General features: G+C 36.1%; 1 protein-coding gene across 1 annotated transcript in view; it reads right to left on the bottom strand.

Moving 5' to 3' along the window:
* The window catches only part of ADGRL4 (adhesion G protein-coupled receptor L4), a 152682-nt gene that overhangs the window by 115025 nt on the left and 12475 nt on the right, over positions 1-25182 (bottom strand). The gene's annotated exons all lie outside the window — the stretch shown is intronic.

A 25182-nucleotide genomic window follows, 5' to 3' on the forward strand; every position in this document is an offset into this window, starting at 1 on the left:
TGCCACCAATTTGTTAATTTAGGTAATTCCGCATTACTATGTATTTTCTTTATTCCCATAGTATCCTCAATAGGATGACAATTTACCACAGTTTCTGGCCTAAAAATATTGATTTTCTCATGACTCACTTTTAGTCAAAATCAACATTAACAATGTACCGTTGGCAAAAGTGTTATAGAAAGGTTAAAAAAAAGGAAAATTGAGTTATGTATGAAGTAGGAAAGAGTAATTTGATTAAAACATAATCAATGTTGAAATTAAGAAAACTTTTAGTACGGTGGAACAGTAGCTCCAGTGTAGAGGAATGCCCGTGAATGGAGAAGGACTGAGGTTTTCAAAGTGGATTTGTCTGTTAATGGTTCTTAATCTCCTAGAACTTGAAGGTCAGGAACAGAATTTTTGTTTTTTGGCTTTTTGTTTTGTTTTGCTCCATGGCGCTCCATTCAGTGCCTGAGTGTGATAGATATGGAATTTTAAAATGTGCTGATTGATTGGATAAATTAAGAGTTTCTAGAATAGTGCATAATGAAGTTTGTCAAAAATGCACATTTGTGGCCAGGCGAGGTGGCTCAAGCTTGTAATCCTACCACTTTGGGGGGCCAAGGTGGGCGAATCATGAGGTCAAGAGATCGAGACCATCCTGGACAACATGGTGAAACCCCGTCTCTACTAAAAACACAAAAATTAGCTGGGTATGTACACGTGCCTGTAGTCCCAGCTACTCGGGAGGCTGAGGCAGGAGAATCGCTTGAACCTGGGAGGCAGAGGTTGCAGTGAACAGAGATTGCGCCACTGCACTCCAGCCTGGCAACAGAGTAAGACTCCGTCTCAAAAAAAAAATGCACATTCATATTTTTGGAGACTTTCTGGAAATTGTCTGCCTCAGAGGTCTTTTAGGTTTTCAGATGTATTTTATATCAATGGAATATAGCAAAGGTCAATCTTTTGCATTTAATTTTTTAGAAAGCCAGCAAAACATAGTTATTTTTAAAAGTATTCATAGTTACAAGACAGTAGGAGAAATGAGTTGTTTCCTTTTTTTTTTTTTTGGTCTAGTGTTAACCTTAGGTTTTAACCAATTGTAGAGAGATGCTAGTGTGAAAACCTGGCTAGCTGGAAACTTGTGTCTTTCTAACCTATGTTAAATATGTCTAATGTCTGTCAACAGTTGGTATCAAAAACAAATTGTAATGTTTTAATACACATTTTCACTTACGCATTTAATCAGTTCATCATCTAATTATGAAACTCAAGTTAGTATCCAAAAGCATTTTAAAAGTTGGATTTCTAAGGCTATGAAGAGGAACACTTGACTAGGTTTTCTGCTACTAATTTTTTCAGTGGAACGGGGTGCAAAAAGCATCTGGTAATTTTCAGTGTTGACTGGAAGGGAGGAGCCCCAAGTTCCTTCCCAGCCTGGCCATTCAATTGTTTTGTGACCTTCAGAAAAATCAGTAAATCTTTCCATTATTCTGCTTAACACATTTACAAATGTCCCTGCTTTGTATGTTTTTTTCTCTCCTAGAGTTTCTCTTCGTAAAGATTCATAAACTAGTACCCACACCTAGGAACAAATTTTCTTCTGAGGCAGGTATTGATGTGAAGAGGAAAAATAAAAAACACCTGCATTTATGCTAATTGTTTCCATTTTAACTGACTTGTAAATTATTTCATTAATTTATTTTTTTCTGTTTGGATATTTCTATGTTATAAAAATATCAAGCTGACCTCATTTTCTAAAAGACAGCACTCCTAAAACAGAAACCAGGTGAAAATCACCTCTAAATACTGTTATTTTTAGCTATACTTTCAACAATTTGTAACACTGGTTTATTCATAGTTGATTGCTCTCCTTCACTGAGTTGTCCAGAATAATATCTTGAGAGGTTACAGAATCCCTCAGGATATACAAGTAATTTAAATTATTTCTTTAGGTTTGTAATACATTGTACTTTACATTACATTTCATCTACCTTTGTGTTCTTCAGTCACTCATTTACTATATCTTTTTACAATTCTCCATGACTGCTCAATTTTTATTAGGAAAATTAAATATTGTAATTATGTACTGAGAGCATATTTCAGTTGCTTGTTATTCACTATCATCTATTGTTATTAACATGCATGTTGAAGATACAAGTCTCTGGTTCGGGACTCCAGGGAACATCATTATTAACTTCCTATTGCTTTGAGAATTATCTTTTTATTCTTATGCTTTATTTTCCACTTTGTCACAAATCTTTAATCTCAGACAAGATTTAATTCTTTCATTGTAAACTGTTTTATTTATAGCCTTCTATGTGAAAGAATTGGCTTAAAGATAGAAAGCTATTTGGAAATCTAAATAAAGTACATTAACTGATAATCATTTACAATTTATCACATTTTAAAAAATGTTCTTTTAAAGATAAGCATAAGGCTCTGAGTTTCCCTTCATATCTCTATCTATAGACATAAATTAACATAAACAGTACTATCTCCCACCAATAGCAAACATAATTTTTCTTACACTGAAATAATTACCTTAATTTAAAGGTACATTTCCAAAAGCCATGACGATGTAAAGGCATTTTTTTTTTTATTATACTTTAAGTTTTAGGGTACATGTGCACAACGTGCAGGTTTGTTACATATGTATACATGTGCCATGTTGGTGTGCTGCACCCATTAACTCGTCATTTGACATTAGGTATACCTCCTAATGCTATCCCTCCCCCCTCCTCCTACCCCACAACAGGCCCAGTGAGTGATGTTCCCCTTCCTGTGTCCATGTGTTCTCATTGTTCAATTCCCACCTATGAGTGAGAACATGCGGTGTTTGGTTTTTTGTCCTTGGGACAGTTTGCTGAGAATGATTGTTTCCAGCTTCATCCATGTCCTTACAAAGGACATGAACTCATCATTTTTTATGGCTGCATAGTATTCCATGGTGTATATGTGCCACATTTTCTTAATCCAGTCTATCATTCTTGGACATTTGGCTTGGTTTCAAGTCTTTGCTATTGTGAATAGTGCCGCAATAAACATACATGTTCATGTGTCTTTATAGCAGCATGATTTATAGTCCTTTGGGTATATACCCAGTAATGGGATGGCTGGGTCAAATGGTATTTCTAGTTCTAGATCCCTGAGGAATCCCCACACTGACTTCCACAATGGTTGAACTAGTTTACAGTCCCACCAACAGTGTAAAAGTGTTCCTATTTCTCCACATCCTCTCCAGCACCTATTGTTTCCTGACTTTTTAATGATGGCCATTCTAACTGGTGTGAGATGGTATCTCATTGTGGTTTTCATTTGCATTTCTCTGATGGCCAGTGATGATGAACATTTTTTCATTTGTCTTTTGGCTGCATAAATGTCTTCTTCTGAGAAGTGTCTGTTCATATCCTTCACTCACTTGTTGATGGGGTTGTTTGCTTTTTTCTTGTAAATTTGTTTGAGTTCATTATAGATTCTGGATATTAGGCCTTTGTCAGATGAGTAGATTGCAAAAATTTTCTCCCATTCTGTAGGTTGTCTGTTCACTCTGATGGTAGTTTCTTTTGCTGTGCAGAAGCTCTTTAGTTTAATTAGATCCCATTTGTCAATTTTGGCTTTTGTTGCCATTGCTTTTGGTGTTTTAGACATGAAGTCCTTGCCCACGCCTATGTCCTGAATGGTATGGCCTAGGTTTTCTTGTAGGGTGTTTATGGTTTTCAGTGTAACATTTAAGTCTTTAATCCATCTTGAATTAATTTTTGTACAAGATGTAAGGAAGGGATCCAGTTTCAGCTTTCTACATATGGCTAGCCAGTTTTCCCAGCACCATTTATTAAATAGGGTATCATTTCCCCATTGCTTCTTTTTGTCAGGTTTCTCAAAGATCAGATAGTTGTAGATGTGCGGCATTATTTCTGAGGGCTCAGTTCTGTTCATTGGTCTGTATCTCTGTTTTGGTACCAGTACCATGCTGTTTTGGTTACTGTAGCCTTGTAGTATAGTTTGAAGTCAGGTAGCATAATGCCTCCAGCTTTGTTCTTTTGGCTTAGGATTGACGTGGCAATGCAGGCTCTTTTTTTGGTTCCATATGAACTTTAAAGTAGTTTTTTCCAATTCTGTGAAGAAAGTCATTGGTAGCTTGATGGGGATGGCATTGAATCTACAAATTACCTTGGGCAGTATGGCCATTTTCACCATATTGATTCTTCTTACCCATGAGCATGGAATATTCTTCCATTTGTTTGTATCCTCTTTTACTTCACTGAGCAGTGGTTTGTAGTTCTCCTTGAAGAGGTCCTTCACATCCCTTGTAAGTTGGATTCCTAGGTATTTTATTTGCTTTGAAGCAATTGTGAATGGGAGTTCACTCATGATTTGGCTCTCTGTTTGTCTGTTATTGGTGTATAAGAATGCTTGTGATTTTTGTACATTGATTTTGTATCCTGAGACTTTGCTGAAGTTACCTATAAGGAGATTTTGGGCTGAGACAATGGGGTTTTGTAGATATACAATCACGTCATCTGCAAACAGGGACAATTTGACTTCCTCTTTTCCTAATTGAATACCCTTTATTTCCTTCTCCTGCCTGATTGCCCTGGCCAGAACTTCCAACACTATGTTGAGTAGGAGTGGTGAGAGAGGGCATCCCTGTCTTGTGCCAGTTTTCAAAGGGAATGCTTCCAGTTTTTGCCCATTCAGTATGATATTGGCTGTGGGTTTGTCATAGATAGCTTTTATTATTTTGAGATATGTCCCATCAATACCTAATTTATTGAGAGCTTTTAGCATGAAGGGTTGTTGAATTTTGTCAAAGGGTAAAGGCATTATTGACACATAACATGTGAATTAACATTTTAAAATAAGGGCCTGTCACATATAATTTACCTAATTTATTTTACTTATGTATGTCTTAAAAATAATTCACAAGCCAATTGCACTAGTTTCTCTTCCAAAATTATTCAATAGTTATTGATTTTCCAAATTTTAATTATACCAAATAATCCCACTTCCTATGCTGGTAGCATTGTACATAATACATTATCATTTATAAATCTATTAATAAGCTTAGACTTCTTTGTCCTATGAAATAATATAAACACATTTGCTTCATTTATTAAGTTACAGCAGAGTTACAGAAAGCTAGAATGCTGATCAGATTTGGCAATTTCAAGAATATTTCTATAATGAACTTCTAAAGATTGAGCTAACATTTAAAATTATATCTTTTATAAATGAATCTTGTTTGTGACATGTGAATAAAATTCTTTAAGGTACAAAGAATATCGATATGGAAAAAAAAAGTAATATTGTTTTATTTTTGTGCCAAATGTGATCACTGAGCTCAGGCCAATGCAAGAACAAGGAGTTTTTCATTAGTAGATATTCAGGTATTTATAAGTAATTTTCTTAAAAATAAATATAAAATGGAAAGAATTCTGAATCACAATTGGAATTATCTGAGAAACTGTTTGGCTGTAGAAGACAGAAGTTGCCGTTGAATTATTATCAAGGTAATTGACCTTTATTCCTGAAGTTGAGATTATATTTTAGAATGCGTTTTTCTTTTTGACTAAATAAATTAGAAGATAAAAATAAGATTCTAATGGAGGCAGTTAATATTTTCATCAACCTAGGCACTTCTTCTTTAAAAAAAAAAAAGAGCTATATATAAAAGAGTTTCTTTATTTGATTTCTCTTAAATTGCTTTTTACTATTGGTCAGATATTTAATGATTATTCATTGTTTTATTTTAAATAATTTCAATATTGCATCATTAGCAACATATCTTTCAAATATTGTCCTCACCGCCCACATAGTTTTGAGAGTATAAAGTGTTTTACTCATACCTGAAAAGAGCATTTTTGAAAACTTTATAATAATGCATATCACTAAAATCGTGGTTCCTCTGTTGACTTTCTTTCGTTGAAGGCTGAAATTAATTTTATGCATTGTTTTTACTTTTGGCGCTAAGATTGATAAGGTTGCTGTGTACGATATTTAAGTAGTGATGTGTCTTGTTTGCAATTTTCTGTGTTCCATTACCACTGCATTTGTGAGGAACCATATGATTATGGTCTTAAAGGTTGTCCTGTAAATATACTAATTTTGTTCCATTTCCCCACTGTCCTTGTCAATAGAATGCCTAAATCTCAGCCTGTCCTTGTTTTGTTTTGTTTGTTTTCTGAAGGACTTATAAGACTGTCAACAGGATGGATTAATTTTGTACCTCTCTCATCATAAAATGTTTGATCCTAATAAAGAGTTACGGTTGAATTTACTCTCACTGTGCAAAATTTTATTGAGAGATAATGTGGCAAAAAATGAGTCTATTCTTATCAGAATCTTTAAGCTGTAACTTCATAGTTTGTATTGGATGTTGGATAGCACTAAGGAAATATGTGTATGGTAAAATAACTTTCTCAGATGTAAATTTTAGTGTGTATTAATCAACTCTTAACCTGATAAACTGTTATTAGAGTATGCAAGTATGATTATCAAATAAAAGCAACAGTCTGTATAAAATGCCTAACAATTAATTAAGGCTTGAAGAATAATAGAACTTAAAATCTTTCTGATTTTCTCTGCTTTATCTCAAAAACTGTATCCCAGTTCATATTTATCATGCTACAATCACATTAGCTCACTGGCTCCCAATGGCTTTATATGCCAAGGCAATGTCACTTTTTATGTTCTGAAGCCAAAGGCATTGCTTCGTCTACCTGGTCCACCATGTACATCAGTAGAGGAAACTCAGCAGTGTCCATTTCTGGCCTTGCTGCTATTCCATGTGCCTCCACACCAATTACAAAGGCCTATTTATCTCTCTGGTCCTCAGTGAGAAATATTTTTTACAATGGATTTTTTTTTTCTTTTATGATTCAGGTAAACTATTCTAATTAGATGATTGGAATCACACTGAAATAACTATAGTAATTTAAAAAGAATGGCATGGAACAAGGCGCCGTTCTGATGAGTGATTCTAAGACAAAGGCTCTTAGCATTACTCTCAGAAAGCTCACTCTGTGTTTTCCTTGGTAGAATCTTGGAAAGGAATGCTCTTTCCTAAGAAAACACACACTGACAAGTTAGAAAATCTACAAAAAGGTGACTTTTTAAATTTCACTTAAGGGACAAATAATTCAAGTATTAATGAATTCCCAAATGTTGTTTCAGATGTAGCAGCAAATATTTTATATTTATCCATTAAGACTCCACCCAACATTACTGAGTGTCTGCTGTGTGGCATATTCTGTGTGACACTCTGGAGATTCAAAGCTATAGAGTGACAAACAGAATCATCCCCAAATGGTTCTAGAAATGAACTGGGTTGCCTGGATAGTCAGCTAGCTGGAACTTGGAGATCCTCTGCTTTGTTCATCAGGAGGGGTTGTGCCCAGCCTGACTTTCCTTGGGTCCCAAGGTGCCCAGGTACATTCCCAGACAACTATTGTCAACAGCTGTCATCAAAATTTAGACTTCCTGACACCCAAATTGATAAATTCCTTCCTCACAACTGATGGGATTGAGTTCTTACTCAAGTCACCAAAAGGGGAAGCAGAACCTTCCCTTCTAGGAAGCACATCTGTACTTCACGAACAGTGGAGAGGCGTGGGCAAGTAACAGCACTTTCCAGCAGATAATGGGAAGACTGGAGGGCCTGTGCCTTTTTCTTCTATTGTTGACTCTTGGCTTGTAAATTTACCCAGACAGGTACTTGTAGTACATGCTATCTGTGTAGGATTGGATTTCTGTGAAAGGGACTGTGCCCTTTCTCTTGCTCCTTTGTTGTAGGGCAAACCTACGAAAATGACTTTTTCAGGGAATAGCAGGCACATAGGAGCCTAGAAGTCGTAAGTTCCAGCTGCCTAGGAGCAGTGACAATAGGGCCCTTAGGAGGTTGTAATTCTTCCTGTGGGGTGGAAGAAGAAGCTGCTTTCTGTTAGGAGAAGAAGAATCCTTAATCCAAGCTATCTTGGTAGAGTATTTAGAATGAGTCCTCAGTAACTTTTAGACAGTCCTGTTATAACACCATAAAGGTTGACATGACATGTCCCTAGCTTCAATATTATTAAAGTTAAGCAAGGATACACCAAAAATTATAATGCAAAGAAATCATTGTTAATCATGGCAGAAAGAACATAGTCGGTTATGAGGGGATGGCAGAAGCTGTTGGTTGCTTTCCTAGCAAATATTATTTTCATCTTTCTTGGTAGTCATACCTTGTACTTGAAGCTGTGAATGTGGTCTACTACTAAAACAAAACTGCATTTTGCACTCTATCTTGCAACGGATTGCTGAGACTTAGTTCTGGCCATTGAGGTATGAGCACAAGCTCTGGATTTCACTTTTAGAAGCCTCCTTAAAATAGGCTATATATATATTTTTTTCTATTTCTTTCTTTCTGTTACTTTATCACAGTGGTAAAAATTGGAATTCTGTTTTCTTGAACTAGGAGAGAGAGCTATAGCCTCATGATGTTGGGGGTGATAAACTAGCTGTCCCTAAGAACTATAGAGCCAAGGCAGCCTCCCAGAATTGGTAGAACTGGCCACCCCCAGTCTTCTTTAATGCAAGAAAAATTTACCTACTATCTTGTTTAAGTCATTGTCATTTTGGAACTGTCATTTGGGGACTTAGAATAACTAAACCTAATCCCAACTGATAGTGTTTTCAGAACCATCAGTATTTTGGAGTTGAGAGAGCTAGAGACGAGGACACAGTTGGTATAACAGGACCAAGTCATGGCTACCAGAACCGTTTACAAGTGTCTTCATTCTCTGAGAAGCCAGTTACCTTTGTACCAACATAATGCTGCCTGGCCTCGACCTAATTTCTTCTCGGCTTCTTGTAAATAAGCGATTTCCAGCAAGGGAAATCAGAGGTTCAGGCAGGAAGTAAGAACATTAGGAAACAACAGGGCAACCACATGACCTAGAACAACAGTTTAGGGAACTGAATAGACACAAACACATAAACACACACACACACACACACACACGTATATGTATTTTTGGGTGCATATTATATATGTGTGTGCGAATATGTATGTACAACAATATGGGAAACTGCACTGTATATGTGTACACATACAATTCTAGACAGATAAAAGTAAATTTATATACATTTACATAAGTAAATGCCATATCCTTCTTTATCCAAACTCTTTGCCCATATGAAGCTTATAAGTCCTTTAAGTTGTGAAATAAATTAAAGAGGTTGTTACTTATTAAAATATAAATGCTACATCAAAGTACCTCAGAGTGGCAAGCTCAAGACAGTGATTTAACTGTTCAAGACTCTATCCTCTGAGGGCTTTGCTTTGTCTATTAAAAATGACAAACCTTCAAGACCTCAAAGAAATCCATAAAGATTTTGCTCAAAAGGTTACTGAAACCTTCCTACAGAGTCAACATGGTAGCTTTTATAGATTGTGACGGTCATTAAAAAATAAGATCATATTTATCAGAGTAACATGAAAAAGCTTCCCAGCATGCTGTAAGTAATAATGGGAGTCTTATTAATTTATAACTATCATACAGTGCTTTTCTAACACAATCCTGAGCTTTGAGTGAAACAAACGTGGCTTATTGATAGTCTTTTGATTTCTAAGTAGTTGACATCTTGAGTGAAATACTTATACCAAATAGCTTTACTAGTAAAAGTGTCAGTTCTGGTTTTCTCTTCAAATGCAATTATTAGATAATATTAGCTTACAGATATTGGTGGAATTTCATACAAGTGGAAAAGAATAACATTTTTATATTTAAATTCAACTTTTGATAGACTTTATTAATGAAGCACACTAAATCTTTTGCTACAGATCAAAATTTATTTTGTATAACAAGAAATTTTTTTATATTATCTTAAAAAAGTGTTGATATTGATAAGATTCACTGAAAATCATATTTGGGGAAAATATTAGGTAAAATTTGAAGTACATTTTTGAGTTGTAAATAAAATAGAGATTTAATGTTATGGCCTACGAAGGAATAAAATAAAAGAATAATCTAAACGTCATTGTACATTACGAGCAGGCATTAGTAACGAGCGACACCTTTTGTTCTGTGATTTGTGATGATTGTTCATGGAATTAAATCTTCCCTCTCCCTGTCTCCCTGACTTTATTTCCTGGTTTTGACCTTCACTGTGTCTCCCTTAGTGTTGCTACTATATATACTTAGAGTGCTCTGCAAAGACAGTAGTTTCCCTCAGTGGACGAACTCTGTCTCATTTGGCTGGAGATATGCGAGATATGTAATTTTTAGCCATATTCTTTGCTTACTCATTGCTGCCCACAATGAAAATCTATCCCGTGGCTATTGTTACAGCTACACTGCCTAAGAGTGCCTTGGCACTGGAGAAGGCCTTCTAGTGAAAATTCTCTGCAGTTGTTAATTAATTAGTAAAGCAAGCAAGTGAAAACAAACAAGCAAACAAACAGATTTAGAGAGCAATTTCTCAATGTTTGTCCATAGCCTTAAAAGGATTCTTACTTTTGACTCAATAGTTTCCATTTTTAAAATATATTCTAAAACATGCACACACACAAACACACACACAAACACACACACACACATACACACACACACATACACTCCAAATCCAGATTTTGGTAAAGTTGTGTGCATCAAGGTATTTATAGCCACTTCAATTATAGCATTCAAATATTGCAAACAATTTTTTTAATATAGAGGGTCTCCTCTGTCCCCTCAGCTGAAGTGCAATGGTGCAACCTTGGCTCACTGCAGCCTCAGCCTCCTGGAGTGATCCTCCTATCTTAGCCTCCTGAGTAGCTGGGAATACATGTGTGTGCCACCATGCATGGCTAATTTTTGTGTTTTTTTTTTTTTTCAGACATGGGGCCTCACTATGTTGCCCAGGCTGATCTAGAATTCCTGAGCTCAAGTAATCCTCCCACCTTGGCTTCTGAAAGTGCTGGGATTACAAGTGTGAGTCACGGCACACAGCCTGGAAACAATTTTTAAAAGGAAAGGAAACGAAAAGGAAATAGTTAAGAAAATTATACCATGGAGAGTCAATGTTACATGTTCATAAAAAATTGGTGATAGTAATATTAGGGCAAATGAGAATATTGGTTTTTTTAGCCAATTTCAAAATGCTGTATCAATGTTGTTCTTTTCTTTTAAAAAACAGTTTTGAATTAATACAATAAAACAAAGTAAATGCATGATACATTTTAAACACAACAAATTATAAATTTATAATAAGACATGCAGTAGAATTATAAATTTATATTTTGCATTGAAATATAAACATAATGAAGTATTTTCAGGGAACAAAATAAAGTGAAAAATATAATTAGGAAACATTTAAAGGAAAATGATATTTGATCTTTTTTCCAAAAAACAGCACTATCTTCAAAAAAGTGTCTATATTGTCAACATTAACTCATGAGTGTATTTTTGTGCAGATTATTACCTGCTGATGAAGAAGCCCTTTCTGATTCTATATTAGTCAACAGAATGGTGCAGAGACAGGCTATGAAATGACTCCAAATACTTTTCTCTAAATAATTACCTTCAAAGAATATAAAAATCTCAGTTGATAACCTTGTGGAGATATTTTAAATAAGATTTTAGGATTTTTTTCCTGATTTTGCAAACTTCTCATTGATAGCAAACTATATATTTTGTTTTATTTCAAAGTGTATTTTCCTGGGTTGTCCTTTAATTTTATCATGAATAGATAAAAGTCTGGTGCAGACTTACCTTTATCAGTTTCAATTCTGATTTTTTCATAGTCTACTACTTTGAAATGTTTTTGAAATAGAATAAAAATTGTTCTTGAAAAAGAAGGTTTGCAATATCACAATACACTGCCTATTTAGACTCATTAGCATAGAACTGGCTAGATGAGCAATTGATTTCTCTTTTCACATTAATTATATAATAGAGTCAATGATCTTATCTGAATAAAATAATGATGCAGATTTCAGATTTTTAAAATGCCAACATGATGACTTAATGTTAATAAAAGAGTACCAGAGTATTGATTCCTGAAAATAGCCCTGAATACTGGAAAAACTGACCACAGTAAGTATTATAAACACGATTTTAAATGGTTCTTATAAATTCTATTCAATGACATGGAAGATTATTAGGGTATAATTTTAAGTAAAGAACAGAAAGATGCAAATTACATATACAATGCTATTTATAATAATAAATACTATATAGTAAATATTTGTTATGCACAAGTGTGGTGATATTATATGCTTTTGTCCATGGTTCCTGGCTCATTAACTCCCACGGCCCTTTTTATAATGCTGGGGAGCTTTAGGCCTCAGCAATAGTTCTCAGTAAAGAGTCTTTGTCTCTCTCTGACCTTCTCCCGCCCTCCTTTCACCTGCTTCTTTTTCTCTTCAGGGCAGAAATCTTCTCTTGCCCTTCTGTCTGAGTTGGCTGTAAAGAAATTCTCTGACTTACCTTGTAGGTCATAAGATCCCTACTTCAGAAAGGTTCCTACCCCACATTCAAGGAAGGATGCTGCATGGAGAGGCCAAGAATTTAATCAGACAGGCTTTTCTGTGTTTCTCCATTCAGTCTATTAGTATTAGATCATAACCGTTTTGTTCAATCATGTATCAGGATAATTATCCATGCTTCAATCATGAAGTCTCCACAGGGGCCCAAGAGGACAGGGATAGGGGAGCTTCCGGATACCTGAACATGTGGAGTTTCCTAGAAAGTAGCAGGCTCTGCTATCTCCAGGTAGATAGCACCCAAATTGAATTGGAGAACACCCAGCTAGTGTCTAACAATAGAATTGACTGCTTTCTTGCTCTTTGGCAACAACACACACACACACACACACACACACACACAGAGGGAGAAGTCTTCTGTTTTGATTGTTGTTGTGGTATGAGAATAGAGCGGGAAAAGAAGTGTGAGTTTTTTTGCCCTACAGAACCAGCCAGTTTAAAGCATTTGGTGGATGAAAATGTATGTTCATTTTGAGATAACTCCATGAAATAAGTACGCCTCACCATTTTTCAAATGAAGATCTGAATATAGAAACAAACACCTGTGGACAGATGAATGGATAAAGAAAATGTGGTATATGCATATATGATGAAATATATTATTCACCCATAAATAAGAAACCCCTGCTATTTGTGATGACGTGGATGAACCTAGAAGACACTATGTTAAGTGAGACAAATATTGTATCATCTCACTTATACATAGAATCTAAAATAGCCAAACTCATAGAAACAGAGAGTAGAATGGTGGTTGCCAGGGCCTGGGACATGGAGAAATTGGGAAATAGGGAGATATTGGTCAGAGTACAATGTTTCAGTTATGCCGGATGAACAAATTATGGAGATCAAAGGTACCGCATGGTGACTATACCTAATATTACTGCATTATTGTACGCTTGAAATTAGCTAAGAGAGTAGATATTCAATGTTCTCACCACAAAGACCCAAAGGTAACCATGTGAAGTGATGATTGTGTCAATTAATTTGTGTTAATTATGTCACAATGTATATTTATATCAAAACATCATGTTGTACACCTTAAACATATACACTTCTGTTATTATACCTCAATAAAGCTGGAGAAAAAAGAAAAGAAGTAAATATCTGAGGCTTAACAAGAATAGAGTGAGTCTGATGTCATTTGCTAGTGAGTGGCAGTGAGATGGTGCCTGGATCCCATCTCAAAGCCCTGGTTTCTACTGTCACATCAGCATTTTTAAATTGATTTGCCTGCAACCCCTAGCAAGAGATTTGTTTAGCATTTCAAACTCAGTACGTGGGCACACACACATAAGCACACACATGATGCTATATAGATATATGACACTAAAGAGTGCCATATCTTAACTCACTCGTCCTTTTTAGCTTGTATCCTAACAATTTGGTACTGCATGTTGACGAAGTAGATCCACCTCTTCCTGTCAGAACAACAGGAAAACAAACTTCCTCTTTTCAGGAGTGGCCTCGAGACACAGCCGAATATCTTGGCCAATTATTGTCAGAAAAACATCTATCAATTATGGAAAAATCAGAGTTATTGTTTTACACCAAATTATCCGGTATTTTAATAAATAACACTAAAGCATGTTGTTCAATTTAACTTATTTACTTATCTGGAGGTCTGTTTTCTGACTAACCACTCACATGGATATCACTGTTCAAAATCAAGTATGTTACAGGAAGCATGTTACTCAATGGGTAGACATCAGAAATGCATAGATCTGAAGATAAATTATGAGGAATTTGCCAGGCACTATCCTCAAGTACACCTGCTGCATAGCTCCTATAGAGGCAAAATCCTGGCAGGATTTTAAATTTTAATGATCAATTCTTTTTTCCTTCGTGTCTTGAATATTTATTGAACACCTAAGAGCAAGGCACTGTGCAAGGCCTTAGGAATGTCATGGTGAAGAGGACAGCTGGGAGCCTTGCAAAGCTCAGGACCTCGTTGTTTATATTTGTTATGTTTTAACTATAATCCTAGCACCTAGAACTGGTTACTTGGCTTTACCCTTCAAAGGTCTAAAACATTTTCCAAAACTAAACTTCTCCACTTATCCTCTCCTATTTACTCCTTCAAACAGAACAAAAAAGAAACAAAAAACCCCAAAGAAAACAAAACGCCTGATATGGTTTGAATCTGTGTCCCCCTCACAAATCTGATGTTCAATTTTAATCCTGTGTTGAAGGTGGGGCCTGGTGGAAGGTGATTGAATCGTGGAGGTGGTTTCTCATGGTTTAACACCATCCCACTTGGAGCTATCATTGCAATAGTGCATTCTCATGAGATCTAATTGCTTCAAAGTGTGTGACACCTCTCCCCACTCTCTCTTGCTCCTGCCCTGACCATGTCAGATATGCCTGCTTCTCCTTTGCCTTCCACTGTGATTATAAGTTTCCTGAGACCTCCCCAGAAGCAGAAGCCACTATACTTCCTGTACAGCCTGCAAAACCGTAAGCCAGTCAAACCTCTTTTCTTTCTGAATTACTCAATCTCAGGTATTTTCTTTACATCAGTGTGAGAATGAACTGAAATCTGAAACTGAATTGTGTATACTTCCACCTTAAAGTTATAAGTAAAAGTTATAAGTAATTCTGTCCTGTTACTTGCAACACAATCCTTTCAATTACCCTTGACTTCTCTCTCACACCCAGTCTAACCCATCAGCAAATTCTGTGAGCTCTATACTTTTGTTGTTGTTATTGAGACATGATATCACTCTGTTGCCCAGACTGGAGTGCGGTGGCACCATCACAGCCCATTGCAGCCTCCACCTCCTAGACTCAAGGGTTCCTCCCATCTCAGCTTCCCAAGTAGGTGAGACTACAGGCAGACACCACCACGCCCAGGTAATTTTTGTATTTTTTGTAGAGTCTCACTGTATTGCCCAGGCTGATCTCCAACTCCTGGACTCAAGGGATCTCCCCACCTCAGCCTCCCAAAGCGCTAGGATTACAGGCATGAGCCACACTGCGTGGCCCATGAACTCCATCTTCACAATCTATTCAAAATCACTTCACTTTTTACTGCTACCACCACCTTGATACTGGTCCAAGCCACCGTTATTGCTTTCCTAGATTTCCCCATGTGTCTCTTACCTGGACTTTCTACTCCCAATTTTGGCCTTATATAGTCCATGCTCAACACAGCAGTCAGAGTAATCATTTTAAGATGTAAATTGCATCATGACACTGCTCTAGTCAAAATTGTCTAATGACAATTCATGTTCATTCAGAATTGAAGCCAAAGCTCTGCCATGCCACTGACCAACAGATCCCTACATAACCTGAACTCACCTGTGTCTGTTTAACTTCACCTTCTATAATCCCTCTTGCCCCACCTCCAAACTCAGTTCAACTCTACTAGTGCAAGTGCTGGTCTCCTGGAGGACTTCAAGTTCCACCCTAATTTTCACATGACGTTGTCTATCTCAGTCACCAGCTTAGCACTGGCACATGGTTTTTGCACTTCAGGCATCTGCTTGAATGTCACCTTATAAAAGGACCCTTTCTGACAACACTATTAAAAAAAAACTGCAGTCCTAAATTTGTCATTCCTTTTCCAAGTTCTTCATTTTCTCCACTGAATTTTGTATATATATGTGTGTGTGTTTATAAACTGAAACTCATTGTTATAGTTTATTACGATAAAAGGATACAGTTTAAAATTAGTTAAGGGAAGAGACACACAAAGACTAGTTCAAGAGAGTTCAAATGTGAAGATTCTAGTTGTCCATTTTCAGTAGAGAAATAGTGTTAACTCCTCCTGGCAACAAGATATATATATCTTTATATATATAAAGATAGATTGTAAGAGTCATAAGGGTAGAAACTTTTGTTTAATTTGAACTCTTTACTGTGGGACACACAGCATATAGACCAGTGCCTGGCATATAGCAAACAATAATGTTCACTAAATGATTAAATCAATGAATCAATCAGTAAGTCTATCAATTTTGAATGGTAAATCAATAAAAACCCTGTAAACTAATAAGACAAACAAGATAATTGCCTTTTGAAGCTTGCAGTCTAAAAAGATAGTTAATCAATTATATATATGTGTGTATATGTATATATATGTATACAAACATATATATGTATGCACATACATATACATGAAAATATGTGTATATATATACACCCATATATACATGTATACACACACATCACACACATATATGTCATGATATACAGATATACACATACAGTGGCATGAATTAGATCCATTGTAGAAAATTGAACATGTGACTTGCCTTAATGTGGCTGCCTGCACAATTTTCTTTGCATTAGAAATGAAAGCATTTCCCAAGAAGACCTATTCTAAGAGAGCTGGGAATCAGGCAAACTAATGTGTGTCATTACTAAGTACAAATCTAGAGAAGAGTCCACAAGAACACCCTCATTCTGACATCACCTGTAGAATTTAGAGGTTCTCATGACTCCTCTCAGTTGTGATAATTCACTAAAAGGACTCACAAACCTCACTGAAAGCTATGAAACTCATGGTTCTAGTTTATTACTATGAAAGAATACAGGCTAAAATCGGTTAAGGGAAGAAACATATGAGGGCCAGTTCAGGATAGTTCAAATGTGAAGCTTCTAGTTGCCCATATTCAGTAGAGAAATATTGTTAACTCCTCCTACTTACAACGTGAAAATATGCATGGAGTATTACCAACTGGGGAAGTTCATTCGAGCCTTGATATCCAGAGGTTTTATTGGAGTTCTGGAGACCTGGTTGATCTTTAATGGTGCTGACTTCACTCTCTGGACCCTCCAGAAGTCAAGCTAATAATGTGTAACTCAAACTCTCTAACATAAATCACATTGTTAGCACTGACTATTTGAAGTGGCCCAAGGCCTCCAGGTTAAAAGCAAAAAAACACTTTTATCAAGCAGGACGTTCTAAGAGCTTAAGGATTACCTCTAAGGAGCCCATGGCAGAGGCCATACATCTCTTAGGGTAAGATGTTCTTTTTTTTTTTTTTGAAACGGAGTCTTTCTCTGTTGCATAGACTGCAGTGCAGTGGCACGATTTTGGCTTACTGCAACCTCCGCCTCCCGGTTCAAGCAGTTCTCTGCCTCAGCCTCCTGAGTAGCTGGGATTACAGGCACCTGCTAATTTTTTTGTATTTTTAGTAGAGATGGGGTTTCACCATCTTGGCCAAGCTGTTCTTGAACTCCTGACCTCGCAATCCACCCACCTCGGGCTCCCAAAGTGCTGGGATTACAGGCATGAGCAATTGCCCCCTGCCAGGTTAAATTTTTTTACTACACAAGAAGCTTTATTAGTAGAAGGAGATGATTCCTTTGAAGTATAACATTGTTCTTGTTATGTGCATTATTATTTCTTTTGCATTCCAATGCCTGTGTCTGCTCAAAACCTTGTCCATCTTCTATGAATACAATACTCTTCATTTTGGGGACTTCTAACTTCACTTCAACCAGATGGTGAGAATAGGAGAAATGTTTCTATAGACCTTGCCATCCTGACTGTAGTTGATTTTTTTTTAATTGAAAAAAGGAAAACGGATAACTTTTCTGATGAAAGACAAGACATGAAACCACAGGACTTCTAGTGGACACAATTCTAGTGAACACAGGCTCTGAAACAAAACACCCTAGATGTAAATTTTGACTTTGCCACTTTATTCTTTCTCCCTCCCTCCCTTCCTGCCTTCTTTCCTTTCTCTTTCTCTCCCTTCCTCCCTCCCTCTCTCTCTCTTTCTTTCTTATTTATTTCTTTCCTTTTTTTTTTTTTTTTTTGAGACAGGGTCTCACTCTGTTGCCCAGGCTGGAGTGCAGTGGTGTGATCTCGGTTCACTGCAACTTCCACCTTCTGGATTCAAGCCATTCCCCCGGATTCTAGCAACGTCGTCAAGCCTCTAGGGTTCAAGCCTCCCTAGTAGCTGGGATTACAGGCTTGCACCACAATGCCCAGCTAATTTTTGTATTTCTAGTAGAGATGGGGTTTTGCCATGTTGGCCAGGCTGGTCTCAAACTCCTGACCTCAAGTGATCCATCTGCCTTGGCCTCCCAAAGTGTTGGGATTACAGGCATGAGCCACCATGCCCAACCAACTATAACACTTAAGCTGAGCATTTTTTTCTGTGACTTAGTTTCTCCATCTTTAAAATGAATAATGATAATTTATTGCCTCTAAGATAGTTAGAAAATTATGAGTAATATGTTGGGCAATTCGAAGTTTGAATATACCAAGATTACTGGTTTTTCAGTAGAAGGTAATAAAGACAGAATTGAAAATAATTTTTTTTTTCAAATTAATTTGTAATATTTACCCAAAGGATACATTTTAAGACAAAAATAATTTGTCTTGGCTGATTAAAAAATTATGCTAGAGTAGTCCTAAAACAACTTTCAAGTATTTAAAAGTCTTCCCACAGAAAAAACATCAAACCCAGATAATTTTACATGTGAGTTTAATCACATTTTTAAAGAATATATTATTTAAATCCATTTTATATGAATATTGAGAATGGGGGAAGAAAAGCAACCTGGCCTATAAGATTTGTACAACATGGAAACCAAAATTAAGCAAAAACAGTGTAAGAAAAAGATAAATGTCAAATCCACTAGTGTATAAGAAGATAAAAATCCATTGATGTATAGGAAAAAAGCAGTTTTAATTTATCCCAAGAATTCAACTTGAGACAACTATGAACTTAGAAAACTTTCAAGTGAATTTATCACCCTGAGTGGCTAAAAGGGAAAAAATAGAATCACCTCAATACATACAGAAAATAATTGCTTGATGAAACTCAATGTTCATCTCTAATTTCTAAAAGTATGATATTTTAAAACATCTTTAGAATGATAACGTGTTAAATTTAAGCATCTATAGAAACTATCAGTCTTAATAGAAAACATTAGTCATATCGCTTTAAAATCAGGAAAAAGATGAGGCCCGGTGCAGTGGCTCATGCCTGTAATCCCAGCACTTTGGAAGGCTGAGGCAGGTGGATCCGCGGAGGTCAGCAGTTAGAGACCAGCCTGGCCAACATAGTGAAATCCTGTCTCTACTAAAAATACAAAAATTAGCCATGTGTGGTGGCGCATGCCTGTAATCCCAACTACTCGGTAGGCTGATAAATGAGAATCACTTGAACCCGGGAGGCAGAGGTTGCAATGAGCCGAGATCACACCACTGCACTCCAGCCTGGGTGAAAGAGCGAGACTCTATCTCAATAAATAAATAAATAAATAAATAAATAAATAAATAAATAAACAAAATCAAGAAAAAGACAAAAATGACTTTTATTTCCACTTCTTTGAAACATTGTGCTGAAAGCCTGGCAGAGTAAGAAAAAGAAGTGTGGCCAGGAGTGGTGGCTCATGCCTGTAATCCCAGCACTTTGGGAGGCCAAAGTGGGTGGATAACTTGAGGTTGTGAGTTCAAGACCAGCCTGGCCAACATGATGAAATCCCATCTCTAATAAAAATACAAAAATTAGGCTGGGCGCAGTGGCTCACGCCTGTAATCCCAACAGTTTGGGATGCCGAGGTGGGCGGATCACCTGAGGTAGGAGTTCGAGACCAGCCTGGCCAAAATGGCAAAACCCGGTCTCTACCAAAAATACAAAGATTAGCTGGACATGGTGGCATAGGCATATAATCTCAGCTACTCAGGAGGCTGAGACAGGAGAATTGCCAGAATCCAGAAGGTGGAGGTTGCAGTGAGCCAAGATCTCGCCATTGCACTACAACCCGGGCGAAAAGAGTGAGACTCCATCTCAGAAAAATAAATAAATAGAAATAAATAAATAAAAAATTAGCCAGGCATGGTGGTGCACCCCTGTAATCCCAGCTACTGGGGAGGCTTAGGCAGGAGAATTGCTGAACCTGGAAAGCTGATGTTGCAGTGAACCGAGATCACCCCCCTGCACTCCAACCTAGACAGGACAAGACTCTGTCTCAAAAAAGAAAAAAAAAAAAAAAAAGGAAAAGAAATGAAAGAAAAAGAAGTACAACATATTAGGATTGAAAAGAGTAAACAAAACTGCTATTATGTATGTATTATTATATATGTATATAATGTATGAATTATTCGAAATAATAAGAAAGATTGACAAAGTAGATCAACACAGACTCAATAGATAAAAGTCAAATGCATTTTGCTCCATTAAAAAATACCACTTGGGCCAGGTGTGGTGCTCACTACTGTAATCCCTGCACTTTGGGAGGCCAACGTAGGTGGATTACGAGGTCAAGAGATCAAGACCATACTTGCCAACATGGTGAATCCCCGTCTTACTGAAAAATACAAAAATGAGCTGGGTGTGGTGGCAGGCGCCTGTAGTTCCAGCTACTCGAGAGGCTGAGCCGAGATCGTGCCACTGCACTTCAGCCTGATGACAGAGTGAGACTCCATCTCAAACAAAACAAAACAAAACAAAACACTTACCATTTACAAAAATTACAGGTAACAGTATATATAATAAAAATTAGAAGACCTGCATAGAAAATATTAAGAAATATAATGGAAATCATTAAATAAAATTTAAATGAACGGTGAGATATACTGAGTTTAAGCCTGCCATTTCTCCACAAACTGATCCACAGATTCAATAAAGTTCCAAACAAAATCTCAATAGAGTTTGAAAAAACAACAGAAATGTCCCTGAGGTTGGTAACAAGTAAGATGCCTGACAATACCAAGTGGTGGTGTGGATGTAAAACAAGTGAAAGTGTATATTTTGCTTTATTGACTTAGCAAAAAAATAATGCCTAACACTCAGCGATTATATTTCTAGACATATAGGCCAAGAAACTTGCACATCTGCCCTGGGAGACAAATACAAAGTGGGTTATAGCAGCTTTGTTTGCAGCACTATAAACAAACAAACACAAAATAAAAACAAAAAATTGAAAACGACCTCCATGAATATATGGAGAACTAAAAATTAAACTGAAGTATATTCAAATAACATAATATTTTTCAGTAATATAAAGATATAAAGATATGTCTTAGAAACAATGAAGAAAGAGAAAAAGAAAAAAGAAAGAGAAAGAGAAAAAAGAAGATAACATGAAGTATAATAGCATTGTTATAAATTTCAAAAACAAATAAACTGATTTGTTGTTCAGGGATAGATACATGCATGCTAAAATCATTAATAGTAAAAGTATACGCAAGAAAATTTAGGGTACTGGTACTTCTGAGTGAAAGATTAAAAGTAAGAGATACAAAAGGATTAGTTAGTACATATAGTGGTATCTGGTTTATTATGCTTTAAAATGTGTAAGTTTATACATGGTCTTTCATCTGTATCAAATATTTTATAATGCAAATAATTTATAAAATTTTATAAACAATGTAGTTGGGAATAAATAATGCTTGCTATAAATTAAAGGGGCTCTGTGTTCTAGAACTGTTAAAATCATACTATATCACTTATTTTTCCTATGCTATTGACCCAGGGTATCCTCCCTCTCTTTAACACTCTTAAAGCATTTATCATAGTTATATCCATTCATCAGGCAGCCAATGAATATTAAATGACAGCAATTATGACATTTATACTTATGTTAATTTCTATTGTGTTCTTTAGGTTGATGTTACTTGGACAATTTGTTCTCTCATTTGGCTGTTCTAGTGAGGCTGAGTTGCAATAAGCTGGAGTTTTTTAGTTCATGTCAATGTAAGACCCATGATTAATTACACATAAAGAACAACTTGCTTTCAGTTCAATAAATTTCACACCTGATCTTTTTATTAGAATCTATATATTTTTTTAAATTAAACACTTTTAAACTAGAAATTACAAGGTACTTCATGAATATTGACTCATTGGGTTCCATAAAATTTCAAGAGAGGTTGTTAATATTACTATCCTAATATAAATCTAAAAATCTTAATTTTTATAAAGGTGTGTAACTGAAAGTAAATTAGGCATAAATTGTTATAGGAGTGGTTTCAAGTATTTGGTAAATGAATTATTAATCTTTTCAATACTTTGTCTGCACTCAGTCTGTTAAAAAGCAGTGTCAACATTTCTTGACAAGGAAATTTGATATTGTTGTATAAAAAATTATAAACACCTCAGTAGATTATCTCAACACTCAAAAATTAAACACTAAAATTATTATCTCTAGGGCGTAGAGATGCCACACTTTGTGGCTAATTACTGACATGTTTCTTCCTAGGAGCCAAAATCCACATGTAGAGCACAGGCTTTGCATTCAGAAACCCTAGTTTTGAATCTTCCTTTTGCTACTTACAAGTTCTGTGATGCTGGGCAACTGAGCTTTGCTTTTATCAGGGAATATAAGACTATATCTGCCTTATAGTTTTGCTATAAGCATTAAATGAGATGATGCATATCAAGCACAATTCCAGCATGTAGTAATTTTCAATAATGGTAGCAATTTTCAGTCATTGTTTCATAATAAACCTGCAAATGCTAATATGGAATATGTCCACCTAGACCCATGTTTATGACAGAATTGATTAATAAAGACAAAAATTTAGATTAAAAAATTTACCTTTCTGAAAAGAAATAGACTTCAGCTGACAGATTGTGTTTGAGACTAGTGCTAGACAAAACTATAATATAGTAATTCAGTCTCCATCCTAATTTCACTTCTACTTTTACTGTTCCTTTGATTTGAACCCTTTGCTGGGTCTCCTGCTTCCAGCACTCTCCCAAACACCAATTACCCTTTTTACATCTAACCCCTCACATTATGCATTATTACATTAGCTAATAAAGACTGAGCCTTTGCAAAGATATCTACACTTATTATTATTATTATTATTTGTGATGGAGTCTCACTCTCTCACCCAGGCTGGAGTGCAGTGGCACGATCTCAGCTCACTACAACCTCTGCCTCCTAGGTTGAGGCAATTCTTGTGTCTCAGCCTCCCCAATAGCTAGAATTACAGGCGTGTGCCACCACACCCTGCTCGTTTTTTAATTTTTAGTAGAGACGAGGTTTCACCATGTTGGCCAGGCTGGTCTCAAACTCCTGATCTGGGTGATTTGCCCTTGCTGGCCTCCCAAAGTGCTGGGGTTAGAGGCATATGCCACCACATATCTGAACTTTGATATCAACACACAAGACAGTGAATCACTTAGGTTGAAATTTTATGACTGAACAGATCATTAGATGACATGTCATCACTTTGAGCTTCCTATTCAATCTTTCTCTTGTCTTTTTGAGTTGCTTTAAGTGTTGATAGTGAGGGGACTAGGATAGTTATACATACTTATTGATATGGTTTGGATTTGTGTCCCTGCCCAAATTGCATGTCGAATTAAATCCCCAATGTTGGAGGAGGGACCTGGTGAGAGGTGATTGGATCATGGGGGTGGACTCCCCATTGCTGTTCTCATGATACTAAGTGCATTTTCATGAGATCTGGTTGTTTAAAATTATGTAGCAACTTCCTATTCTCTCTTCCTTTCCAACCATGTAAGGTCACACTCCTGTGCAAACATCTCATTGGTTACAAGAAGCAACCAATCAGAGGCTAGTGTGAAGTTACAAAGTTATACTTTGCATGCAAATGAAGGCTCACCACAATCAATCTGATTGGTTGTGGACAGCAACCATTCAGAGGCTGGAGTGAAGTTACAAAGTTGCAAAGGAAGATTCCACCTGCAATCAGTCTGATTTGCTGGGGACAGCCAATTTCTCATCTGCCATGCAGAAAAAAATGGGGTTTGCAAAGGGAGTAGCCTCTGGTCCTTTTGTTACTTAGGTGTGAAAAGTGAGGGTTTTCCTTTCAATTCAGTTCTATGAAGTTGGCGTGAAACAGCCTTTGGTTCCCTGCCTCCATACCCAAATCTCCTGCCTCAAAATCAGGTTTCCCTTTTGTAATTTTGGCATTTATAATAACTTATTATACACATTTGGCTCTAGAGGTCTTCTTGAACACATATGGCCTTGAAATAACACTTTCTAAACACTAATAGCTATTTATAAGCAAATAAAATAAAATAAAATAGAATTAATCAAATTTATCTGCTTTTTAAGCATTTCGATTCTGAACTTAGACTTGTATTTATTTCTAAAATGTCTGAATGGAAAGAAAAAAATATTTACCAGATACTTAGGCAGTGGAAATTCAGTATTTGCTAAAATATCAGTCAAATGATCCAAAAAAAGTTAAATGATTCTTAATTTACTTAAGAGAGCAACAGTTTTAAAAACATTGAGGGCTAATTATAACTAAATAAATTAAAATATATGCACATCAAAATATACATGTATGGGTACTTTATTTTCAGCAACCAACTGAGAAATTCCTGCTTAGGCAAGATTCTACCCAGTCAGAAGTTTGGTTGATAAGCTATCTTCATGAAATAGATAATAATAACTCTGTGTGTGTGTGTGTGTGTGTGTGTGTGTAGAGAGACAGAGAGAGAGAAAGACTGCTGGTTTTGAAAGTGGAATGCTGATGGTTCTACTATTTCAAGTATCAATAGTCTTATAAGGTAAAAATAGTGACAGTCTAATCAGATCTAACAAAAATTTAGCCAAAAAATAATGTTCAAGCTCTCTTTTTGAAACAACGTTTTACATAATATACTTACATTCATTACTAATCTCACTGAAGAATACAGGTAATGATACTCTAAAGCCAGTGAGTGAAATATGCAAGTAATATCTAAGTGGGGGTTAAGCTTCCTTCTTTCCTTTGACATGAGGTACTGAGACTTGTACATTTTTTCACT

Source organism: Symphalangus syndactylus, chromosome 12 (assembly GCF_028878055.3).
Source record: "Symphalangus syndactylus isolate Jambi chromosome 12, NHGRI_mSymSyn1-v2.1_pri, whole genome shotgun sequence".
In the NCBI taxonomy this organism is placed as follows: domain Eukaryota; kingdom Metazoa; phylum Chordata; class Mammalia; order Primates; family Hylobatidae; genus Symphalangus; species Symphalangus syndactylus.